Source organism: Rattus rattus, chromosome 7 (genome assembly GCF_011064425.1).
Source record: "Rattus rattus isolate New Zealand chromosome 7, Rrattus_CSIRO_v1, whole genome shotgun sequence".
NCBI lineage: Eukaryota > Metazoa > Chordata > Mammalia > Rodentia > Muridae > Rattus > Rattus rattus.
This window is the reverse complement of record NC_046160.1, coordinates 9,676,911-9,703,645: the sequence shown is the minus strand read 5'-3', so window position 1 is coordinate 9,703,645 and position 26,735 is coordinate 9,676,911. Positions and strand designations below refer to the sequence as shown.

Genomic DNA, 26,735 nt, shown 5'->3' with positions numbered 1-26,735 from the left:
CCAGGAATAGGTCGTTGGAAACAACAGAGAACGCTGCTGGAGTATTTGGTACCGTGGTCATGAGCTTGAAATCAAACCTCCGAGGCCTGAATCCCAGCTCACGACTCCGGAGACCTTGTTTAGATCCGTTCCAATGAGTTCACACTCACTTGTTGCGTCTCTGGAAACGGAATGTCATAGTATATGCCCTGTGGTGAGGGCAGGGGTCGTAAAGTACAGAGCAAGCTTACAAATCACAGCGCCTGCCACATTGTAAGTCCTTTGTAAACAGTGCTATTATCATTCTGGCTTTCCAGACCTGGTCCTCCCCTAATGGTCCTAAGGGGTGAATCCAGGCTCTCTCCCTCTGCTCTGTATTTGGCCAGATGTGGCCCAGCGACCGCAGCGGATGAGGCAGGCTGGGAGGGCTGGGAACCCAACAGGACCACCCATCAGGCTGGGGACGGTGCTGGCAGGACCGCCTCAGCTGCAGCTGCCGGGCAGCCGTCCAGAGTGACAGGCACGAGGCAGTGTACAAGGGTGTGGAAACGGACAACAGGTGGCAGATCCGCAACAGCGTGAGACTGGGAGGGGGGTGGCAGAGCATCGAGCATTTGGTGGCAGCGCGTCCCAGACGGCAGGTGGATCACAGCGCCGGGCAAACGGAGGAGCCTTCTGCAATCTAGGCAGTCGGGCGACAGCAGGAACATCTGTCTCCAGATGACAGACTGCAATGGACGAAAGGCTAGATCTAGGGGTGTGGGCACAAGGCAGGGAGGAGAGCCTGGTGAACAGGGGCTGCGGATTACAAAGACTGAGCGGCCTCAGGATGCAGATGTGGGGCACATCAGGTAGGAGAGGCATCGCTAGAGCGCACACATCCAGGCGGAAGGAGGGCTTAGAATGCCATTGCCAGAAGCATGACGGTGAGGACCTAGTCCTACCCCAGTCACCAGGGCAAGTCTGACACTGAAATGTCCCCATGATGAGGGTGCAGGAGAAGGGAGCTAGAGCTCACGCATCTCTCTCTCTCTCTCTCTCTCTCTCTCTCTCTCTCTCTCTCTCTCTCTCTCTCTCTCTCTCTCACACACACACACACACACACACACACACACACACACACACACACACACACACATATACCGGCTCCCAAACCATGTACTTTCTCTTCAGCATTGGCCTTTGCAGAGAGCAAGGGCAGTACATAAGGTGACAGGAAACAGTCACTAATCTACCTTCGCCCCAGCCTCTGGGCACATCTGCCACACTGGGCCAACTCCTTCAGCTCCAGTTTCCTCCCTGGCAAGATGGTCTGGCTGACTAGTGACTTTAGCGGGAGCAGCCAGGATATCCTCTCACCTTAACCCTCTTCCAGAGGCTGGAGAGATGGCATTGTGGGTAAGAATCCATACTGCCTTTGCAGTTGCTAACACCCACATCAGGCAGCCTGTGACTCCAGCTCTAGGGGACGCAGTACCCTCTTCTACCCTTCAAGGACACTTGCATATATCCTCATGCAGACATTTACCCATAACTAAAAATAATAAACTAAGACAGGTGTGGTGGCGCACGCCCTTCGTCCCAGCTCTCAGGAGGCAGAGGCAGGCGGAGCTCTGTGAGTTGAAGGCCAGCCTGGTCTACACACACAGTGAGTTCTAGGACAGCCAGGGCTACATAGTGAGACCCTGTCTCAAAGCAAACAGACAAACAAAATAATAAAAATTAAACCTTTTTGAGGTTTTTTTCCCCTTCACAACCCCTTTTCATTTTAGAAACTTTTACTGTAGGGGCTGAAGAGATGGCTCAGCAGTTAGGAGCACACGCTGCTCTTGCAGGGGGCCTATGCTCAGCTCATAAGCACCTATATCAGGCGGATCACGGATGCCCGTAGCTCCCGCTCCTGATCCAACTCTGGCTTTGCTCGTGTCTGCACTCATGTGTATATACCACACACACACACACACACACACACACACACACACACACACGCACACACACACACATGCACACACACATGCACACGCGCACACATGCACATGCACACACACATGCACATACACATGCACACACACATGCACACACCTGCACATGCACATACACAAACACATAATTTAGAAAGTAATTAAAAAAACTTTTACTCTGTATATATAAGTAAAATAGGTATACAAATCAACCATTAACTGAATTCACTCATGAAAAAAAATCATAAAGAAATTAAGTTTAGAGCAATTCTTTGGTATACATATAATTTTATCATTTATTAAAGATAAAAGCAAATTTGCATACTAATGAAGTGGGCATTTTTTTTTCCATAAAGAATTGAATCTTAGCTGAATAGTTAGTTGATCCTGCAGGGCACAGAGCATATTCAACATTTTTCAGAATTGATTGAGATATTTTGATTTTACATATATATATATATATATATATATGCACTTTGCATATGCATATAGCAAAAATGACAGAAATGTGTTTAGGGCCATTTCATAAATTGTTGGAAATTCTGTCTAATCCCAAGCCAAAGCTCAAAGAATAATTACTGTGAAACTTGAGTCAGTAACTCAAATAGCAGCTTTTAAAATCAAACATTCTGAGACAATACAACCCCAAGATAGACTAATTTGATGCTTACATTCTGAGGAATGATAGTAGGAAAAATGTAAGAAGTCTTCATTCTCCTTAATTAAATCATTATGTTTCTATGAACATGGAAAACCGTATGTACAGTAAAAAAAAAAAAAAAAAAGCTGTAATTCATAACACTCAGTAGCCTTGGATCGGAGTTGGGGGAGGGGTTCAGACAGTGTTGGTTGGTTTTGTGTGGAGCGTGCACAGGGCCATGTGCACGTGGAGTGCGTTCAGAGCGAAGGCTGTAGTGGGATTCTGTGACACAGCGTGGGCCAGCACTGGCAGGAGCACCTGGGAATCATCGCACACTTGATTTTAAAAGTTTTGTTTAAATTAAAATATTTTAATTCCATGTGTGTGTTGGCGTATCTGTGCGTGCATTATGTACGTGGATGTGAGAGGACAACTCGCAGGAGTCCAGGCTCTCCTTCTACTCCTGTGGGCTCCAGGGATTGAACTCAGGTCCTCAGGCTTGGCAGTGAGTGCCTTTCCTCAGTGAGCCATCTTGCTTGTTATTGCTATCATCGCTACCATCACCACCATCACCATATCAGCATCAGCGTCACCACGTTTTAATCCATTTTGGTTGTTCTGTGTTCAGAAACCTTTTACTGTTCCCTAGATTTTCGTGACCTTTCTACCCAATCACGTGATTCCGTATGGGTCGGTTTAAGAAGCCGTGTGCTTGCTGATGTAAAGACATTGGAATTCCCAGGCATGGTGGCACATGCCTTTCGTCCCAGCATCCAGGAGGCAGAGACAGATGGATTTCTATGAGAGCAAGTAAGACTGATCTACATAGCAAGTGCCAGTGCCAGGGACTCTACAGAGAGACCCTGTCTCAAAAAGAACCTCAATAAATAAATAAGATGAGACCTCCTCCCAGAGCTAAGCCTGTGGTGTCCCAGGCTTCCTGGGTACATAAAAGTTCATACACTCGAAGGCTTGAACTATGGGCCATCATACTTTCCCATGAGGCTTTGTTATCTTTCAAAAACTACAACTCCCAGCATTCCAAGAAGTTACCTGGTTCCTGAGCCAGTGGGGCTTACAGTGGGCAGTATGCTTTCCAACAAAGGAAACTTCATGGGAGGGTGGTGGCTGGGGGGATGCACAGTTGACAGAGGATTAAGAAGTCAGGGCTGTCCAGTGGTAACCACAGCCGTGGGGACATGACAGGTGGAGACCCTGCAGGTAAAGTCTGTGGTAGTTCAAATGATGTGTCCAACAGTCTCAGACATCTAAATACTTGAACCCCAGTTGGTAGCTGTTTGGGGATGGTTAGGAGGCTTGGTCTTGTTTGATGAAGTATCTCACTGGGGTGGGGGGCAGGCTTCGGGGTTTCGAAAGACTAGGGCCATTACAGGTTAGCCCTCTCTGCCTCCTGCTTATGGTTGGAAACATGAGCTCTCAGCTGTTCCAGCCACCATCATGGATTCTAACCCTAGAACCATATGCCTGATTAAAGGCTTTCTTTTACGAGTGGCCTTGGGCCTGGTGTTTTATCGCAGCAATAGAAAGGTATTTAATCCAAAATCCCTGAAAGTCAAAGATTCAGACAGGCAACTGACAAGCGGGAGAGAAGATCGACAGCCCACTAAGCCTTGGGTGGGTCTTTGCAAGTGTCTGTTTCCTCCAGAAAGCTAGAACTAGCTCCCCAGGGGAAGCATCCGCCTTAGTTCTTTTAGGGGACTCACCCAGATGGGCACAGGCCAGTCACTTCTGAACTGAAAAGGAGTCTTCCACATCGACAGCCAGAAGCTCATCGTTGAGCTGGCTAGCTTTATGTCAGCTCGACACAAGCTATAGTCATGTGGGAAGAGGAGGTCTAAACTGAGAAAATGAAAATGCCTCCATAGGATTGGCTTATAGGCAAGTCTGTGGAGCATTTCCTTGACTTGCGGATGATGTGAGATGGCCCAGCCCACTGTGGGTGGTACCAACCCTAGGCAGGTGGTCCCATGTTGTGTAAGAAAGCAGTCTGAGCAAGTCGCAGGGAGCAACCCAGTAAGCAATGTTCCACCACGGTTTCTGATCCAACTCCGACCTCCAGGTTACTGCTTGTGTGCTTGCCCTAACTTTCCTCAGTGTTAGAGTGTGACCTGAGAGTTGTAAACTGAAATAAACCCTTTCCCCCATAAGTTGCTTTTGATCATGATATTTATCACAACAACAGGAAAATAACTAAGACAATCACACAAGATGCTACCCCTGAAGGAGACTAAGCCTCGCCCGTAAGCAAGAGGTGTGCTTTCCAGAAGTCTTCTGTCTTTATTAGAGGCTGGACTGGGCCTGTTCTCCATGCTCTTGGAGCTGTTTCCTACCTTGATAGAAGACATTTCCTGTGCCTTGGGGAATTATGTGGGAAGTGCAAGAAGGCAGCTCATTTCCGGATAGACCTTGCCAGGCCAACACAGTCCCATGAGAAGAGGTTTTTTTATTGGATGGGGGGAGGTGAGGAAGAGAAGAAAAAGGAAAAGAGAGGGCGAGGGGTCAGGGCCTCTGTCTTTTATTCAGGCTGTGATGGTAGATGCCAGGTAATGACACGCACAGGTGAGGCATATACCAGGAATGTGTGGCGGTTGCCATGGCAACTGATGGAGCAGGTCCTTGTCGCCTAGGGATAATGGTCATCCCTGGATTTGAATTTGGAGGCTGACTGTAAAGCCATTTCTAATGCTAGCAAGAAGGAAGGCATGATTACTCAGGGTACCAAAACTCTCAGTATACCCCTTTAGAAAACCAGAGAGCTGCAGCCTCCTCTCCTCCACCTCTTTTTTTCCTCCTCCTCCTCCTCCTCCTCCTCCTCCTCCTCCTCCTCCTCCTCCTCCTCCTCCTCCTCCTCTTCCTCCTCCTCCTCCTCCTCCTCTCCTTTCTCCTCTTCCTCCTTCTCCTCTTTCTCCTTCCCTAGTCCTCTACTTCTTCCCCAAACTTAGACCCATTTGACCCAACTTCCCCAGGTTTTCTCAAGTGTCTCCCCCAGGAACTTGACCTTGAGCTGACAGTCCAAAGCTCATCACTCCTCCCACACATCCACCCTCTACATCCACCCCATGAGCCAGCCCTGATGTAGGAGGACCCTCCCCTTCAAGGCCCACACCACAGGGTCCCGGGAATGAAGAGGAGGAAGAGTGGGGAGAGGGGAAGGAGGTTTCTAAGACTCCTGGAAACCTTTTTTTAGCCATTTCCAGCATGTTTTGAGAGCTGGAATATGACCTGAAAGAGCATGCAACATATGAATATTCTTCGTAATCTGTCTAGAGTATCCTTCAGCAACCACGGCCTAGCTGCTCAAATGCTGCCCTTTACCGGCTTCTGGGTGTTGGGTAAAGCTCCCATGAGCAGGAATCAGATCACCACGTGCCACACCCTCATCACATCACAGAAATCCAGGAAGCACCCCACCCCACACCGACAACGAACGGCACCCATGCTTCGGGAACGCAGTACAGGGTGTGACTGCTGTTTCAATATGGGTGTTGACAACCGTTGAGAAAGGCTGGGCTATAGCTCAGGACAGAGCATTTAACCAAGGATGTGTAAGGACCCTGGTGCCTGAAGTTCCATCCCCAATACCACAGAGAGAAGCAGGGAGGAAGGGAGAGAGGGAGGGAGGGAGGGAAGGACGGAGGAGAGATAAAGGGGAAGGGGGAGGGAGGGAAGGAGGGAGAAAGGGAGGGGGGAGGGAGGAGGGAGGGAGGGAGGGAGGGGAGGAGGAGGAAGCTGATGTTCAAGCCTGCTATATAACCAAGGATGGCCCTCACCTTTGGTCCTCCTGCCTCTGCCCTCTGCACTGGAACTACAGGCCTATGCCACCATGGGGTTTATACAGTTGTGGCAATTGAATCCAGAGCTTCACGCATGCTAGCCAAGCACTCTACCACCTAAGCTACATTCCCCACCCCAGAAATTTGTTAACAATGTAAAGGCAGTAGCAGCAGAGCATTAAACTATGAAACAAAGACCTTCCTAAGTATGGAACCCAATGGACCACTTACGCGTGGAACCCCATGGACCCAAGTGGACCCAAAAAATAATGAGTGATGTTATTAGAAGGCAAGGCTTTGTCTCAAAAAACCACTGAACTGAGAACACCCCCGTTGATCAAGAAAGAACTGGAAAAGAGCAAGGGGCTGTGACAACAATGCCAAGCAACCAGAGCTTCCAGGAAGGCAAGGACTTACATGGATTCTGTTCCCTTCACATGCTAGGAAGTGGAAGGGGAAGCCCTGTCCTTAAGACTGAACCCAGTCTAGACAAGGCTAGGGGATGTTTGCCACAGGAAGCCTGTATATAAAAATACTCAAGTTAATAAAAAAAAAAAAAAAAAAAAAAGGCTGTTCCCTTCACATGCTGGAAGTGATGTCGTCCTCCAAGGCTGGTCCACAGGAAGCCTTATCATTGTGCCTGGACGTAGTGGAGTGCTTGCTCTTAGAATAATTCTTTCAAGAACCCAGCCAGCCCACTGTGAAAACTCTTGGGCAAAACAAAACAAAACAAATCCTTGGAAAAGTGAAGAGCCCTGGAGGAGGCTCAGATGGGCAGCCAGCACCAGCGTCCTTCCTGTGAGTGAGCCAGTGATCAGCAAACCCCTTGGAGTCTTTATATCGCTGCGCCCCTCTGACACAGGACTGCAACCAGATTTTAAAAAAACCTCCCGACTGATATTGTCATCCCACAGAAGCATAACAGAAGAGGAGTTTGTCTTGAGTCTCAAGCTTTTGTGAGTTTCCTGTACAACAATCGTTTCCTGCGACATGCTCTAAGATGTGACATTCACTTAGCCTGTGATGTGAATGCCCTGGGCTACAGGCTATGAGAATTCTGTGAGCACACAGTAGGTGCTCAGGGAGGCTGATAGCTGGGCTGAAAGTTCTGATACCAGACATGTGGGCTACCTAACCCAAGCTGTTCTCTCCTCCCTCTCTCTCTCTCTCTCTCTCTCTCTCTCTCTCTCTCTCTCTCTCTCTCTCTCTCTCTCTCCTCCCTCCTCCCTCCTTCTCCCCTTACCCCTCCCCTCCTCTCCCTTCTCTCCCCCTCTCTCCCTCTCTCTCGCCCTCTCTCTCTCTCTCTCTCTCTCTCTCTCTCTCTCTCTCTCTCTCTCTCCCCCCTCTCCTCTCTCTCTCTCTCTCTCTCCCCTCTCTCCTCTCTCTCTCTCTCTCTCTCTCTCTCTCTCTCTCTCTCTCTCTCTCTCTCTCTCTCTGACAAATGCTCTTTGTGATTAAATATTTGCCATCTGGTTTCAACCTGCTGTCTCCCTAGCTAATGAGGATGCGGATACTCCTGTCTCCAGAGATTCATGACCACTTCCGCCCACCCCGTTCCTTCCCTTCCTATCTCAGGAAATGAAAAGCAATTTCTCCCCCAGGGCCTGTTTACCCACAGCGAGCTAACAGGGTTCCAAACCCAGTCTCACAGCCAGTTCCAATATCTGTCTTCACTGCAGTCATAAGACAGATACTGCACCTGCCCGCAGAGCCCGTCCTCCGGGCTTGTGCCGTTCGTGTGTTTCTGCAGGATCTTTAAACATCTGATTAAATTTCATGCTTCAGATGAGAAGTTCTGAAGATGAAAGATTACCAGACTTTCATCAGCCCTTCTCTCTGCTTGGCAGTTCTTCACAGCCCCTGCGTCTCTTCTCACCCTCTACCTCCCAAAAGTCCCTGTACGACCTGTGAATTCCATCCCCAGTTGCCGGCCATACTCACCTCTCCCGGGACAGCACCCCTGACACACATGGAAGCCCCGAGAAGGAGAATCCATGTGGGTACGCGGCAGGAGCATGGCAACAGTTGAAAGCATATGGGACTCCACATATGTTTCGGTGAACAAAAATGGGCCTGGGGGTTTGGGATGTCGCTCAGCTGATAAAGTGCTTGCCTAATATGCATAAAGCTCTACGTTCAACTCCAGATACCACATAAAACCGGGCATAGTAACACATGCCTATAATCCTAGCACTTAAGGGGCACGGAGTGGAAGTAGGCAGATCAGAAAATTCAAGGTCATCTCAATTACAGAGCAAGATCAAGGAGAGATCTTGAAAAAGGGGGGAGAAAGAGGGGGTGGAAGAAGAGGTGGAGGAGGGGAGGAAGAGGAGGAGAAGGAAGAAGGGGAAGAGGAAAAGGAAGAAGAGGAAGATGAGCACGAGAGCAAGGAAGAAGGAAGAAAGAAGCTAGCGAGATGGCTCAATGGTTAAGAGTACTTTTTGAACAACCATGAGGACTAGAATTTGGACCTAAGCATCCATACAACAAGCTGGACTCCCCTCGCCCGCAGTAACTCCAGTTCTAAGAGGGGCAGAGACAGAAGGATCACCGGGTCCTGTTAGCTTCCAGCTTAGATGAGAAAACATGAGTCTTGGGTCTTAGGGAGAGACCCTGCCTCAAAGCGATAGGCTGAGAAAGACAGAGGACAACACCCAATGGCCTCTGAGAGCATGCTCACCCGAATTTGCATACACCAAACGTACCCACACTGGGTAACAAACAAATAACAGGCTGAGATCCCAGACTAGCATTTCCTCCCAAGATGCTACGGACTTGGCCCCACCCAGAAAATGTGCCCCTCCCCCAAATTTACCTCTCTCTAAAGAGACACAACTTACTGGGCAGTTTCTAAGCTGCATGTCCCATCAGCTGTGTTTCTTGAGAAAGCGGGATCTGGAGAGATCCAAGCCACTGATTAGTCTGCGCAGATTGGTTCTTATTTTCGTCTCTTGAATACACACGTCGGTTTCAAGACCCTGGCTGTTAGAGAAATCCCCAAGCCGTTCACACTTAGCACATCTCTTGCAAGTCACAGGTGCGGCCACCATTGGACAGTGGTCTCACAGCCAAGGACTATAATGCCACCAGAAGCATTTTTGAGACGACTGACTTATCCCCGCCCCCCGGGGATTTGCATCTGTCTTCCGGATCCCCACCCCTCCCCCCATTCAGGCGAGCGGACTGCTGGATGTTCCCAGACTCAAGGGAGAGATGTGGTAGGGAAAGGAGAAGGGAAGCTTTGATGTCTGGACAAGATTAAAGTATTTATGGGGTGAATAGGGCCTCTCTCCTCCCATCCTCTATACCCTTAAAAGTAAACAAGAGTAAGTCCTCCGAAATGATACAGGGCAGAAAAAGAAGGGAAGACGGGAGCAGAGAGCTGACGGGTCCAGGCACAGTCTCGGATATGAGAACAAGCACGGAGAACGTGCTGACCATGAGCCTCTCAGAAGGTCGTATCTCGCACCTAGGACCCTGGGTTCCACCTGTCAGCAGCAGCCTCACCAGCTGTCTTTCCTGGTGGGTTCATTAGCACCTCCTTCATTCAGGACATCCTCATGAGTCAAACTGTCCTCTCCTCATCCAATCCAGCAACTGACGGGTTTGTGTCCGCCATTGGAGAGGACCCTGTTACCTCAGTCTTCTCACTTCCCAGCTCAGCTTGAGTTCCTGTCCCAACCCCAGGAAGCACCCCCCCCATTCTACTCTTTGTCATTTAAAGAAGACTTAAAATTGTCTCATCCAAACTCCCTCAAATTCCCATTGTTCTGCCTTAAAACCTTCCTGAAATGACTGGATTGAGGTTGAGGGGCAGGAGATTAGGGAACTTCACACACTTCCCATGACAGAGCAATAGAATCTTAATAGTCAGACCCTTGAGAGGGCTCTGGAGGTAAAGCTGCCCCCAAGCCTGATGACCTTCATTCAATTCCTGGAGCTCAGAAAGAGTCAGGCAGAGGGAGAGAACTGACTCTCACAAGTTGTACTCTGACCTCCCCATATGCAGTCTCACAGACACATACTCACTCACATACACACACACACACACACGCACACACGCACGCACGCACGCACGCACGCACGCACGCACACAAAACATAAAGGACTGGAGAGATGGCTCATTGGTTAAGAGCACTGACTGCTCTTCCAAAGGTCCTGAGTTCAATTCACGGCAACCACATGGGGGGCTCACAACCATCTGTAATGGGGGTCTGGCGCCCTCTTCTGATGTGTCTGAAGACAGCGACAGTGTACTTACAGAAAATAAATAAGCCTTTAAAACAAAGTAAAACAAAATAAATGTAAAAAGTAAAATCTTTGTAAAGTACGATCTGGCGATGGCAGGTTGTACGTGTGTGTGTGTGTGTGTGTGTGTGTGTGTGTGTGTGTGTGTGTGTGTTAAGGGCAAAAGAAATAATTTTTAAAAAGCAATAACAGGATAGGGAGATGGATAAAATGCTTGCTGGGCCAGAGCTTGGATTACCAAAACACACGTAAACACTGTGTGGACATGGTGGTCTGCCTGTAATTCTAGAACTCAGAAAAGAGACAGGGGATTCCCTGAACAAGCTCGGTAACCAGACTAGTCCTTATTGGTGAACTCTGGATTCAACAGAGAGACTCTGAATCAGTGAATATGGCAGAGGGCAATAGAGGGAGCCTCTCAATGTTAACCTCCATATGAACAGGCACACATGTGACCTGCACATATGTATGTGCCTACATATATGCAAACATGCATAAACATATCACACATGAAAGAAAGAAAGATGATCAATTGAGGAAGACATTTAATATCAACTTATGGATTCCATGCACATGTGCACACACCCTATGGACTATGAACTATTAACTATAACACACACACACACACACACACACACATACGCATGCTTATAAAGTAAAAATCAACTTAAAATAGAAGCAAATGAGGTTGTGTGTTTCTTTCTGAAAATAATGACCACACGATAACATACAATGACCCTTATAACATTCGATGGAACCCTGCCCCATGGTAAGATACCCCTTACCTTATAACATACAATAGGACCCCTGACTTTGGTCTCCCACCCTGCAGTTTCATGAGCAACCCCACAGCAGAGTTTTATTTCTCTGTGAATTTTTACTTTTTACAAGTTGATCTTTGTACCTGTTTACATGTGTCTTTCAACAATACCAAACCATACAAATTAAATTTTTAAAATTTATTTATTTTATTATTTTATGTATGCGAATACACTGTCACTCTCTTTAGACACACCAGCAGAGGGCATCAGATCCCCATTACAGATGGCTGTGAGCCACCATGTGGTTGCTGGGAGTTGAACTCAGGACCTCTGGAAGAGCAGTCGGTGCTCTTAACCACTGAGCCATCTCCTCAGCTCCACAAATTAAATTTTTAAAAAAAAGCAAAACAAAACTGTCCCCTCTCACCCTTTTCCCAGGCACCAAGCCTTCTTCTCTAGAGCCATGGCTGTCTATGAGGCAGCACATGGGAATGTCCGTGTGTAGATCACATGGGAATGTATGTGTGTAGATCACATGGGAATGTATGTGTGTAGATCACATGGGAATGTATGTGTGTAGATCACATGGGAATGTACGTGTGTAGATCACATGGGAATGTACGTGTGTAGATCATACTCTGCCCTGTCCATCTTCCTGACCACTTCATCACAATAACTCAGAGATCTTTCCACAACCTCATCTACCAGCTTCCTGACCCATAGTCCATACGCAAGCCCCTGTTGGTGGACACTTGGCTTATTTCTAGGCATTTGCTGTCACAAACATACTGTAATAAATCTCCACATTTCCCCTCACCAGAATGCTAGAAAAATGCCTGAAATGGACTTTCTGTCTCAAAGCAAACGTGTGTAAAATGTTGGTAGATGCTGCCAGATTGCCATCCAAAATAGCCCTCTTCACACTTCCACCGGTGGTGCCTGAATGTGGTTTCTCTCAGGTCCACCATCTTCTACCAAGCATTGTTTTATTTTGCTTTTGTTTTGTTGTTGTCGTTTCTGGGTTTTTTTTTTCTATGACTTACAAAGTGCAATGCTTTGGTATAATTTTAATTTGGATTTCTTTTAGAATGTATGGAGTTGAGCAAGATGTGCTTGGAAGAACAAATGGGTCTGAGAATGCCTGACCCCAAGTTCCAGCCCTGCTGCTTAGAAACTGTGCTAGCTACTCATGTCAACTGGGCACAAGGTGGAGTCATCTGGAAAGGGGAAACCGCCATTGAGAAATGGCTCCACGAGGGGCTGGAGAGGTGGCTCAGCTGTTAAGAGCACTGACTGCTCTTCCAAAGGTCCTGAGTTCAAATCCCAGCAACCACATGGTGGCTCACAACCATCTGTAATGGGATCTGATGCCCTCTTCTGGTGTTCTGAAGACAGCTACAATGTACTTATCATAATAAATGTTTAAAAAAAATAAAAGTTTTGGGGTTGGGGATTTGGCTCAGTGGGGTTGGGGATTTGGCTCAGTGGTAGAAGGGCGCAAGGTCCTGGGTTGGTCCCCAGCCCGAAAAAAAAAAAAAAAAAAAAAAAAAAAAAAAAAAAAAGAAAAAAAAAAAAGAGAGAGAGAAATGGCTCCACTTGACTGGCCTGAGGTGCGTTTTCTTAGTTGATGATTGACGTGGAAGGTTCTAGAGCACTGCAGGCAGTGCCATCTGATGGCTTGGGTTAGATAAGAAACCTGGCTGAGCAAGCCACAAGGAGAAAGTCGGTAAGCAGTGCTCCTCCGTGACCTCTGCTTGAGTTCCTGCCTCCAGGTTCCTGTCCTGCCCAAGTTCCTGCCCTGACTTCTCTTAGTGAAGGGCTGGGATGGAGCTGTAAACCAGAATAAACCCTTTACCCTGATCCTCCTCCAGGTTGCTATTGATTGCTGCTTTATCACAGCCATGAAAAGCTAATTAAGACATCAGTTGACACCAGGTATGGTGGTTCGTGCCTTTAATCCCAGCACTCAGGTGGCAGAAGCAGATGGACAGCCAGGGCCACACAGCGAAATCCCATGTCCAAAAAAGCTGGGGTTAAAAGGCAGTGGGAAGGGTTGGGGATTTAGCTCAGTGGTAGAGCACTTGCCTAGGAAGTGCAAGGTCCTGGGTTCGGTCCCCAGCCCCGGAAAAAAAAAAACCAAAAAAAAAAAAAAAAAAAAAAAGGCAGTGGGAGTGACTGGACAGTTTCCTTAATCTCTCAATGTCTTCTGTTTCTCATCAGTAAAATGAGCTACAACAATGACAACCTTCTTCACACAGTTATTGTGAAAATTAAATGTGTGAACAGAGGTTAGAACCCAGAGGTGCTAATAATCCTTATTACCTTTCAGGAAGTGAATGGCTGCTGTGTTTTCTTCCTGTAAACCTTCCTTTTGCTATTGCCGTTACTTCTTATTTAACGTTTGTGTATGAACTGTGTACCTGTATGTGTCAGTTCTCTCCTTGTGGCTCTCAGGGATCAAGCCCAGGTCATCAGGCTTGGCAGGAAGGTTTTAACCTACTGAACTCTCACCCTGGTCCTTCTGTGAACTTTCTATTCACACTCTTTGCATTGTATACATACATACATACATACACACACACACTATATATATATATATATATATATATATATATATATATATATATACATGCCCTTGAATATGTGTGTGTGTGTGTGTGTGGGTGGGTGGGTGTGGGTGTGACTGCAATGCATTGGTCTTTCTGCAAGGTAAGCGCTCTATATATTTAGGAAAGTAGTGGAGTAGCATTGGTGTAGCAAGCATTTTTCCAGCCTGCCCTTATGTTTTGACTTTCTCTGGGGAATTTGGAGCATGTAGAACTCTTGGGTTTTTATTTATTTGAACACATCGACTTTCTCTTCTGTGGCTTTGGACTTAAGTTCTGCATCAGAAGTTCATATACCCGGAGGCGAATGGGTAGAACCTGCTGTTCCCTGCCCTGTGAACTACTCAAATGCTCCTTACACCCTCAGTGGGTTCTTTCCCTATTACTCTCTCCCTGCTTCCATGGGAAGGAACTCCTATAAGGATTCTTCCCTGGTCAACAGGGTTCAGTAGCTCCCCATGGCCCACCAAACCGAGCAAGCTTCCCAATACAGGTATCTGACAATAACACCAACTCACTTCACCCATTGCTGGGTCTCTGTGCTCTAACCTCCATCCAAGTCTACTTCTCAATATCCCCTGAGAAGCCCCTCCTACCTCCCCAGTCCGCCATACCCTTTCATCCTCTGGCCAAACCTTCTGCCCATCCCTAACTAACAAAAGTATCCTAGTTTTTTAAGATTCACCCGCCGAACACCCTTTTCTGTGATGTTGCCATCAAATCATGGTGTTTTTTCTCCTCTTGGGGCATGCATCTAAATTTCCTTAAGTCCTTGTCAATGGTGTGTCTTCCTCAATTTCACCAAGAGCTCTGTGGGGAAGGGCGACTGTGTGCTGCATGCGCGTCTGCCTCAGCTCCACGCCGTCGGCTGAGGTGAACCATATACACAAGTAGTCAGACTGGGAGAAGCTACTGCTCATTTGGTAAAACATGCAAGCCGGACACTGATCTGGAACTCCTGGCTGGTTTCTTGCTGTGCCTAATAGTAAATATGGGTTCCCCTTGTGTAGCTGCAAAACAGAGCCTATGTCACTCAAAAGCAGTCGGGAGTAGATGCTCTCCATCCCTCAACGCTCCATCCTGTGTCTGACATACCGTAACGTCTCCCTTGGACGTAAATGGCAGCAACAGCTCTTGAGGTCAACCAGACTCACATATTGCCCCATTTAAGTCCAGGAGGTGGGGGCTGCCTCTCTCCCAGCAGCTCCGGCTGCCTTTTTCTGTTCTTCATAGGATAAAATGATCTTCTATCCCCTTCATCAACAGCTTTGACCACAAGAATGTGTTACTCTGTTTGGTCAGACCTGAGCTTATACGCCAGAGCTGAGGGTTCTACAAACACAGACACAGTGTGCGACCTGGCATAAACCCACAGAGGGAAACCATGTGCAACTAGCAATGCAGGAAAGACCGGAAGCTTCGGGTCAGCACAATGGCTCGGTGGGAAAGGCACTTGCGGAGAACTGACTACCACAAGCTGTCCTCTGACTTCCGTGCACACATATACAAAAGAAACATTGTAACAACAACAACAGAAGCTGTTTTACTGAAATACCAAACATCTACTCAGCAGAACACAGAACATTACTGCCCTACCGGAAGAGAGGAATGGGACGGAAACCCCCACCCATTAGCTATTTCTCTCCTTTCTGCCATTCTTCCCTGCCTACCCTAGAGGTAGTTCCAGCTTCCAAACACAACATGGTCCCCTAAGGTTTGTGGCTCAGCCGCAGGACCAGTGTGAACAGATCTTAACCAAACCCCAGACCAGGCGATGGCTGGCGTGGTCCAGCCAGCTCCACATTATTAGAACCAGGAGTCCCAGTCCCAAGAGTTGCAAGATTGTTTATCTTTGTTGGGGAAAAACTATAGCCAGAGCCATAAATCACTGCCCAGCTGGATGGCTTCATTGAAATGTTTGTTTAAACAATGAAATCTCCTGACAGGCTGAAAATATAGAATGGATCTCCCTGTCCCTCCTAGGCCCAGTCCCACAGGCTTCGAAGGGACTCAAAACTGGCTCCCCACCCCCAATATCATCCCCAAAGAATGAAGCCACAGCATAGCTAATCCGAAACAGCAGATAATGCGAAAGCCGTGTCTATCAATCTTTGAAATATAATCTCCGGAGTGGTTCGCATTGGACGTGCCTTCTGAATGCAAGTAGCATTTCTTGACTAACGTGAACAAGGAGGCACATGATGCGCAGCCGCGGGAGGAATGCTTCGTGAGGCATGTCAGGAACGCCGGCTCTACCCCAACCAAGTGGAGCGTGTGGGCGGACATCTTCGACCTCCGCGCCTCGGTTTCCTCACTTGTCTGTGAAGGGGTTAGAGTGGGCCTGTGTTTCCTTTCAGCATACTGGGAAAGCTTGCTGTGTGTGCATTTGCAGTCACAACAGGGTAAACGAGATAAACAGGAGGGAGCCCGGACAAGAGAGGGAGGGGGGAATCATGGGATGTCGAACTAGATGATCCCTTCATGTCTGTTTCTTACAGCTTTCCATGTTCTCCTCCAAGAGCTTTGCCCTTTCCAGGTATAGAAAAGAAAGCTTCTGGCTAAGGGTTCTGTTAGCAGAAGCGTAACAAGGACCTGAGGAGGCAGCAGTGAGCAGACACTCATCTCAGGACGGATACCGACCAAATCAAACCTCAGACCTGGAGCCTGGGCTCAGGGTCCCTGCCTCCTTGGGAGCTGTTGGGACTGATAAGGCTGGATGCAGGCAAGAGAGCACCTAGAGGCCTCGCCCCTGCTCCTGCTCTCCTGCTCTCCTGCTCTCCTGCTCTCCTGCTCTCCTGCTCTCCTGCTCTCCTGCTCTCCTGCTCTCCTGCTCTCCTGCTCTCCTGCTCCCTCCTGCCTCTCCTGCTCTCCTGCTCTCCTGCTCTCCTGCTCTCCTGCCTCCTCCTGCTCTCCTGCTCTCCTGCTCTCCTGCTCTCCTGCTCTCCTGCTCTCCTGCTCTCCTGCTCTCCTGCTCTCCTGCTCTCCTGCTCTCCTGCTCTCCTGCTCTCCTGCTCCTGCTCCTGCCCCTGCTCCTGCTCTCCTGCTCCTGCCTGCTCCTGCTCCTGCTCCTGCTCCTGCTCCTGCTCCTGCTCCTGCTCTCCTGCTCCTGCTCCTGCTCCTGCTCCTGCTCCTGCTCCTGTCCCTGCTCCTCCTCCTCCTCCCCCCTCCTCCCTACTTCTCCTTTTCCTCTGCCTCCTCTTCCTCTTCCTCTCTTCCTTAAAGCAAAGAAAGTCTGTGCCTTTCTAGGTGGGAGCTGTGACCCTGGCCCTGCTATGGCAAACATGATGGGGTTGTGATAGGATATGAGATGTGGGGCATTGGGTTTGCCAAATGTTTTTACAAATCTAATGCCTATAAGGTACAGTGTGGTGTCATGCGGAATGCCACTGAGTATGTGTCAGTAGATTGGCCAGATTGCGAAGAACATGGAGAAAGGAGGAAAGGTCTCTTAAAAGATTTGCTAGTGTTACAGGAGGAAGGGATGTGTAGTGGGATAGCATTCATAATTAAGGTCTTCAGAAGTCTAGGATGGGACTTTAAGTGTGGGGGGTGGGGGTAGGGGGAAGGTGTAATGGATTGTTGGGTGACTCATTGTGTGTAAAACGGGATTATAACCAGACATGTTTGGTAGGTATAATGAAGTATGTGAAACAAGGGAGTGGTCAGGATGTGCATGATGTATTGACAGAGTAGCCTTTCCTGGGAGCTCAGACAAGCCCCATCTTTCCAGCTAATATGGTCTCATCGCACTCAGTAGCAATCGTCTGTAACACCTCCGTTACAGATAGAGTCCATTGTTTTGTGGCCATTTGCACTGTGTCTGGCTCCCTTTTGAGGCTGCAGGCTGGAGCTGTTGAAAGGCTGCATGCCTTCTGGCTTCTGCTACTGCGTCCTCTTTCAGCTCCCAGCCCCAGCACACAGCCCAAGGCTGGCACTAAACTCTCACTTACTGTTGATTGAACCCATGGGTGAACATAGGGTCTGTGGTATATGTCTTTAATCCTAGCACTTGGGTGGCAGAGGCAGGTGGATCTCTGTGAGTTTGAGGTCAATCTGGTCTACAGAATGAATTCCAAGACAGTCAGTCAGGACTACGCAGAGAAACCCTGTCTCTAAAAACCGAAAGAAGGAAAGAAAGAAAATAGGTTCTAAAACCAGTTTAGCTCCACCAATCAAGGAGGACCGTCTAGCAAAGCATAAAAGGGTCTCGCTCCAAATCCCCAAATAGAAACCCAGAAACGGCTGGGACATCTCTGTGACCTCAAGTATAGGTTTTGTTATCTTGGCTGGTAATTTTAATCGTCTAAAGGTAGGTGTTGCCATCTAGTGGCCAAAATGGAGAAATGCTTGCTCCATTGTTAGCCTCAAGTGCGAAAGGGGCCGGCAATGGACAGCCATCTGTCAGCGTCCAGTCCAGCCCTCGGGCCGGCGGGGATGAATCCCAGCTTTCCCGCTTCCTCTGGAATAGAGCAAATAGTGGCTGGAAGATGGAGATGGCAAAGTCCTGAACAGCCCCGCCCCGTTCCGCCCTGTCCCGTCATGGTTCTCTTCATCCGATCCTCTGGTTCCTGGAAATCATGGCCACGCTCCCTGCCAACCAGAGCCTGGGCTCAGCTCTTCAACTCCTCTTGAACTCAACCCTCCACTTGGGCGGCGGATCTCTCTGAGTTAGAGCTAGTCTAGTCTACAGAGTGAGTTCGTTCCAGGAGAGACAGAGACTACTCAGAGAAACCTTGTCTCAAAAACCAAAAACAAACTCCGAAATAAACCTTTCTCGGCCCCCAGAGAGCTCCGATTTCAGAGCAAGGGTCACCCTCTATGTCCCCCTGGTCACTATGCAGTAGACCTTGGAGTGGGTATTCCTTCCTCCACAATTCCTGAGCCCCCGGAAGGGCTGACGGGGAGGTAGGAGGTGGCAGGACTGTAAGGGGAGCGGTGCTCATCCTGAGAGGAATGGGAGCCCCTCCTTCGGGGATCTGATCTGTATCCAGATATACCAGTGCCTGGAGTTTGGCGAATCCGCTGGACCCGGCATAAGAGTGGGAGCAGAGGCAGGGATGGGAGATGAGGTGAGGGAAGTCAAGGCGGCTGAATTATATTTAAGAGTGTTGAGGAGTACCCAGTGCTGGGTGGAGGGAGGAGTGAAAACAGCAAGGTGTGGCCAGATAGACGGTGGGCAGCTTCTCCTGTGTGTGCAGCCCTGCCCCTGATTTGGGTTTAGGCAAACAATTTTGGGCTAACTGTAGGCTATACTGAGGTGAGTCGCCCTGAGGGACTCAGGGAAATGGGTCAGGCACCATGGGGACAGGTGCGGTCACAGTACAATGTATGCTCACCATATACCTTCACACACCCTAAATGCTCCCATCAGCCTGGAAGATGAGGCATTTGGGCACGAGCATGGTTACTGAGTAAGTATGAAATGAGAGGGAGACTTGAGGTGGACCCTGGAGAAACTGCAACATCTGGTCATCACTAGAAAGGAATCAGTAGACCAGGGAGAGGGACATACTAAACCCCTAGGATGTCTAGTGCTAGTGAAGACACAAACAGGGAAGCTCTTCTGGATCCTCCCATCTGAGCTGGGAAGGTGGATGTCAGCAGTGAACAACTCTACACACCACGACCACAGGGCAGGTGTGTCTGATGGATACAGGACTCTATAAGAAACAATCATGGAGACCGGGCTTTACACGGGTTACATCTTGGCTGAGAGGAAAATGAAGGCGAGGGGACCCAGAGAGAGGGTGTGGCACATGGAAAGTCCCGCCACTCTCTGAGTAAGGAGTGGGATATATAAATAATAAAGAAAGAAATGTTTAACACATTTCATCACAGGAGACTTGGGTTTTCTGAGTGGGGAAGTTTTAAATTATAAGTACTGTTTCTTTTTTATTGGCATGTACTCATTACACTCAGTAATGGGTCTTATAAAAACACTTTCAGAGGGTGTGACTAAGTGGGAAGGCAGCTGTGTGGCATGTACAAGGTATTGGGTTCAAGCCCCTGTGCTGGGTGGAAAAAAAAGACGTTTTCTTACAAAGTGATGGCTGACCATAATTTCCCCAACACCCTCCCCTTCTTCTCTACTCCTCCCGAGATCTTCTTTCTTCAGAGATGTTTACTTTTATTTTCTCTTTTTTCTTCTCTTTTTTCTTTTTTTCGGAGCTGGGGACCGAACCCAGGGCCTTGCGCTTGCTAGGCAAGCGCTCTACCACTGAGCTAAATCCCCAACCCCTTCTATTTTCATTATATATAAATTGGTATATGTGTATATAAAATTTAGGGCCTACAATTGAAAGAAGATACATTTCTTTGTGAGCTTTACTAATTTCACTTAACACGGTCATCTCTGGCTGCAGCCATTTCCCTGCAAAGGACAGAGATTGATTCTCATTTATGGCAATGAAACTCTGCTGTGAGGAACTCAAACCTCTCCTGTGTGTCCCTTTCACACTCTGTTCACTCACCTCTTGACAGGCACCTTCGCCCGCTTGGCTGTTATGATGGATGCTGTAGTAAACCACAGTGACAGTGTTAAATGTTAGATGTTAAATGCATAGTTCTGCCACATTGTCTCAGCCTTCATCTTGTAGCTCTGCATGACCTTAACCTGACCAAGTGTTCCTTACCCAGATCATAGTCATGTGGTTGTGCTTTGTCTCGGGGCCTCCTGCACTCTAGAAGTTCCCTAGCCTCTCTGCCTCTAAACCCAGCAATCGGCTTAAAGATCAGACAGTGCTGCTTCATCTAGACAGCCTAAATGTTGCAAACGCACCCCACAAACTGACCATGAGAACTGCCCAGGGTGGCGGCTTGGCTCCCAACTCCTGTCTGTGTCCCTGGAAGATTAATCAATCTTGGAAGGTGTGTGCCATAAGCTATCAATCCTGTCTGAGATTGGTGGCTGAGTGGTTTGTGTGGTCAATCCTGAACCCCAACACAAGCATCTCTGGATGTGGTTTGGATGAGAATGGTCCTCATTCTCAGGCTCATGGATTTGCACGCTTAGTCCCCAGCTAATGAACTGTTTGAAAAGGATTAGGAGGTTGGACTTGTCGGAGGAAGTGTGTAACTGGGGCTGGGCTTTGAGTTTCAAAAGCTCACAGCAACAGCATCCCTCCACCTCTGCCTGGATCAGGATATAAACTCTCACCTCCAGGTCTGCCTGCCACCATGTTTTCCACCTTGATGATAATGGACTGGACCTCTGAACCTGTAAGCCAGCCCCAATGGCATGGTCCTGGTGTCTCTCCATAGCAATAGAACTGTGACACCCTGGACTACTTTATTTAGTGTCCAGGAGTAGTAGATCTGGGTTATATGATAGATCTACTTTGAGTGTCTTGAGAGACTCCAAAGATGCTCTCCCTAGAGACTGGACCAATCTGCACTCTCCCTAGCCATGTCCGATCCCTGACCACTGCCTCCCCACCAACATTTGTTGTCTGTTCTCTCGATGAGAGCCATTCTGACGGGTGAAATGGAACCTCAATGAAATTTTAACTTGCTTTTTCCTGATGGCTCAGGATGCTAACATTCTTTCCGTGTATCTATTAGCTCACTGTGCCTCGTCTTTGAAGAAATGTGCATCTGTTTTTATTAGCTCATTTATCGATTGGGTTGTTTGGGGGGGGTTGTACTTTCTGTTTTGAGTTCTTTATATATTTTAGATATTCTGTCAGCTGTCTAACTAGCAAAGATTCTTGCTCTGTGGGCTCTCTCTTGACTTGTTCTGCTATATTTTGTTTTGTTTTGTTTTTTGAGACAGGGGTTCTCTGTGGTGGCCCTGGCTGTCCCGGAACTCACTCTGTATACCAGGTTGGCCTTGATCCCAGAGACCCACCTGTTTCTGCCAATAAAAATTAAATCCAAGATAAAAAGGAAGACGTTGAACAGATACCAGTGAAATCCAGAGGACCATCAGAAAATATTTTTTGGAAACCTATATTCCAATAAATTGAAACATCTGAAAGAAATGGATACCCAGACATGGTGATGCGTGCTTGGAAGGCAGAACTTGGGAGGCAGAGGCAGGTGGATGGATCTCGTGAGTTGAGAGCCAACCTACACAGTGGGTACCCAAATGGCTGCTACATAGAGCAACTGTCTCAAAAATAATAATAATAATAATAATAATAATAATAATAATAATAATAATAAAAGAAATGGATGAATTTCTAGACACTTATCGTCAACTGCCAAATAAGTGACCCAGGGTGACTTGGCGGTGTGGGTTTACTTCTGCTCGTTTGTTACTAAGGCTCTGTGGGATACCTTGAAATCAGGTCTGGCCATACCTCCAACATTGCTCTTTCTGCTAAGGCTTGAGCTAACTGCTCTGGGTCTGCTGTTGCAACGAGTTTGCCTCATTTGTTGACATTTATGTGTATGCACGTATGTGTGCGTGTGCACATCCATGTCCATGCAGGTACATGAGTGTGTGCCCCCCCTCCTCTATCTGTATGTGTGTGTGTGTGTCTGTCTGTCCATCTGTCTTGTATTCTGTGTTTGAACTTGAGCATTTGTGATTATGATATTGATATTGGTTGGGTTTTCTTTTAACCACCCATGTTCTCTGGGTTAAAGCATCTGTAATGTTCACATAGGACCATGTAGTAGAAGGGTTGGTGCATTCCTGTCTATGAGGCTGCAAGTGTATCTTGATAGCTAAACTGGAAGCCCACAAGCTCAGGGCAACAGATGGCTCACTTGAGCCACCATATGTTCAAGACCAGCCTGGGCAATGCAGTGAAATTCCTGCACCAAGAAGAGCAATTCCCCAGGCAGTGGTGGCACAGGCCTTTAAGCCCAGCACTTGGGAGGCAGAAGCAGGAGAATCCCTGAGTTCAAGGACAGCCTGGTCTACAGATCAAGCTCCAGACTAGCCAGAACGACACAGAGAAACCTGTCTCAAAACACTGAGAGAGAGAGAGAGAGAGAGAGAGAGAGAGAGAGAGAGAGAGAGAGAGAGAGAGAGTGAGTTCTGGGTAAATACTTAACCACCAAACCCAGCAACTTGAGTTCAGTCCCTGGGATCTACATGGTAAAGGGAGAGAACTGACGGACTCTGGCGAGTTGTCACCACACACACACAAATAAATAAATAAATAAATAAATAAATAAATAAATAAATAAATAATTGAGTGTATTCTACGTGATACTTGTTTGTGTCTTATTTAATAATTGTAAAAATAATGTATAATGAATACAATATAGAAACAGAAACCAACTTTTAGAAACCGTAACACAGTCACATTTCACTATGTCTGACACCTCCTCTTCCTCAAGCTACACTTCCCTAGTTATAAATAACGTGGGAGGGGCTGCTGCCACCAGTGCCTGGTTCCTCTCCCTATTAGAGGATCTTCCCCACCCCACCCCCCGCTCCATGCACAAACTCGTTCTCTCCCACAGTCCAAGCTCCCACTGGGATGAAGTGAGTCTGTGACTCTCGTGTCAGTCGCTTCTTGTCTTTGACGCTGAGCACCTTGTTTCCTGAGCGCGTGTACTATACCAAAGCATTGCTCTTCGCTTTGCTTAAGTGGGCTTCTATAGGCCCATATAGAAGCCTGTTTTCTCCTCCTGTGACATCAAAATAGATTGCCTCTAAAAACTTCAGTAAAAACATACACATTGGATTCAGTGGAAGAGTGCTTGTCTAGCCTGTGTGAAGTCCTGGGCTCATCTCCAGCATTGGGGGCAGGGCGAGGGGCGGGACAAAGGGCGGGGCGGGGCAGGGCAGGGGGCTATTTTGCTGGCCTTGGTTGTAGTTGTTGATGTTGTTATCATCGTCATTTGAGACAAGGTTCTAAGTAGCCCAAGCTAGCCTAGAACCCACTATCTGTAGCCCAAGGTGTTTTTTTTTTGTGTGTGTGTGAATGTAAAACATTTAATTTAAAAATGTTGAACACTACAATATATAAAATAGCTATTATAAATGCACATAGTGTATTCTATAGCTGCCAGGTTTTTTTTTTTTTTTTAAAGGAAACTGTTACACTATGGCTAAAACTTGTATCTTCAACCTTTAAAAATGTTTTTTGGGTTTGTGGGTTTATTAAGTGGTAGAGCGCTTGCCTGGCAAGCGCAAGGCCCTGGGTTCGGTCCCCAGCTCCGAAAAAAAAAAAAAAAAAGCCCACATTCTATCACAGTGATGTATGGTTAAACACTTGGATCAAGTCATAACCAGTTTTATTGCAAAAGGACCCTCTACACATTTATCAATTCTAGTACCTTAATAGCTACCCAACAAGTCATTAACATACAGAAACATACATCATGAAAAGCAAGAAGTATCACCCATCCCTTCTGCATATTAGCAACTTGTCACTCCTGAGCCACAGTGCTCACATCACTGAGGTCTGTGAACAGTCACTCTTTCCATTCATCCTGAGTGAAAGATGGAATGACTTAAGTACAAATGCAACATATTATAAACAATTTCTTAAAAAAAAGTCACAAATTAAACCAAAAGTATTTTACAGAATTTACTACAAAATGCCATAAAAATCGCTTCAACTTAAGCTCTCTCCCCATATCCGGCAGCCAACTGGATGTCTTTGGGCATGATGGTGACTCTCTTGGCGTGGATGGCACACAGATTGATATCTTCAAACAACCCCACCAGGTATGCCTCGCTAGCCTCCTGAAGGGCACCGATGGCTGCACTTTGAAACCTCAAGTCGGTTTTGAAATCCTGGGCGATCTCCCTCACCAACCTCTGGAAGGGTAGCTTCCGAATGAGCAGCTCAGTCGATTTCTGGTAACAACGGATCTCTCTTAGAGCCACGGTCCTGGGCCTGTAGCGATGAGGTTTCTTCACCCCGCCAGTAGAGGGCGCGCTTTTCCGGGCCGCCTTGGTGGCCAGCTGTTTGCGGGGGGGCTTTCCCTCCGGTGGACTTCCTAGCGGTCTGCTTGGTTCGGGCCATCTTCTCTCACCCAAAGCCGAAGTCTGAGGCCCTTGCTGGGACCGACGCGCCGCTGTAAGCGCTCGAACAAGCACCGCAATCGCAGAGCAGAACAAGATGAAGTTCCTCCAACGAACGACCAAACCGCTCTGCGCCCCAAGGTGTTTTTTTTGTTTTGTTTTGTTTTGTTTTGTTTTGTTTTTTGTTTTGTTTTGTTTTGTTTTGTTTTTTGGTTCTTTTTTTCGGAGCTGGGGACCGAACCCAGGGCCTTGTGCTTCCTAGGCAAGCGCTCTACCACTGAGCTAAATCCCCAACCCCCCAAGGTGTTTTTAAATGCCGTTTCTTCCAACTCCCCAGTGCTAGGATTGCAGACATGCACCAGCATCTTCCACTCTGTTCTACTGTGCCCTTCTAAACATTTAGGGGGGAGGGTGCATGCGTGTGCGTGTGCGCGCGCATGGCGCGTGTTGAGCCTGACTCTTCCGTCTGCCTCAGTCTATGAGTACATCACTCAGGAAGCCAACAGGGGTGTTAAACAGCACCTAATGACTGAAGCAATGGAAATCCATCCCTGCTGGCAATGACAGATTGCACAACAGCATGGTGTTAATTATGCCTCGTTTTAGGAGACTTAAGGTAGCCCAAACTCCCTAGTAAAACTTGTTCTACTTTTGGTTTCTTCTCTATTCCTTCACTTAAAGGGAAAGAGAGAGACAAGGCTCCGAGGAAACACTTTTGGATACTTTTTTACCAAGATTCCGCAGAAAGTCGGAAAGCCAAGCCGACTTGGGATGAAAATGTAACATTTCTACCACGAAGCTTTAACAAAAACTGAGGGATAGACTAGTCTTTCCTCACTAAGAAACAGACCCCAGAGGTTTGCCTACCCAACCAAGCATTCCTAGAAGAAAAACCAACTGCCATCAAATAATACTCTCTTTTTTTTTTAATTTTTATTATATATTTCTTTACTCACATTTCAAAGGTTATTCCCCTTCCCGGTTAAAAAATATGTAACGGTTCACGAATTTGCGTCTCATCCTTGAGCAGGGGCCATGCTAATCTTCTCTGTATCTTTCCAATTTTAGTCTATGTGCTGCTGAAGCGAGCACCAAATAATACTCTTATGTGAAGGATGGTCCTTCTAGGACTTCCCACATCACTAATTCACCCTGTATGGCAAAATGTCTGGAGCATTGCCATGTAAGTCTGTACCATTCTGCTGCGGACAGCTTCCTGCTCAGTGCTTTCCGGAGGGAGACTCACCTCCTCCGCTGACAGGAATCTCCCCTCGTTCACTTCCTTGGGATGACCCTTCCCATGGCCTCTGTGCACTTTTGTAACAATTGCTTCTGTAGAGGGGAAGCCAGCAGCTGAGGCAGCTCTGGCAGCCAATGTGGTGGCCTTCCAGGTTTTTGTGTGAAGTCCTGCGCTGGTCCTTGGATAATGTAACTGGACAATCCATAGAGCAGCATCATTTCTTGCTTGCCCAATATTGTGGGGTGATGCACAGGTAAAAGCTGAAGTAGCCGATCTCCAGTGCCAGCAGTAGGGTAACAGCAGTTGTGACCTGCCTGGGCTCAAGCCATGCTGAATCCCAGCACAGAGAGGAAAATAGGCACAAGGTCCCACCCGATCTGGGGAGCCATTGGCAACTGTTAGCTGCTGGGAGAGGGAGTCGGTTTTCTATAAGGGTGTGACCCATGGTGCTGGCCACACATCCAAGAATAGAGGAAGCACAAGTTGGGCCTGCCCGGTAGAACACTCAGAACATTGGGCTGTGTGTGAGCAGTGCCCAGAGGATTGTTCTACACGGATGGGAGGAATGGATCCATT

At 47.7% G+C, this 26,735-nt stretch overlaps 1 non-coding gene and 1 pseudogene across 2 annotated transcripts; both read right to left on the bottom strand.

Moving 5' to 3' along the window:
• Positions 1-24,466: 24,466 nt before the first annotated feature.
• On the bottom strand, positions 24,467-25,040 carry LOC116905798 (annotated as a pseudogene). Its single transcript, XR_004388567.1, has one exon. The product of XR_004388567.1 is annotated as a histone H3.3A-like (transcript).
• Positions 25,041-25,904: 864 nt separating this feature from the next.
• Positions 25,905-26,011, bottom strand: LOC116906312. The gene has a single exon (XR_004388600.1). It is a non-coding gene; the product is annotated as a U6 spliceosomal RNA (small nuclear RNA).
• Positions 26,012-26,735: the final 724 nt, after the last annotated feature.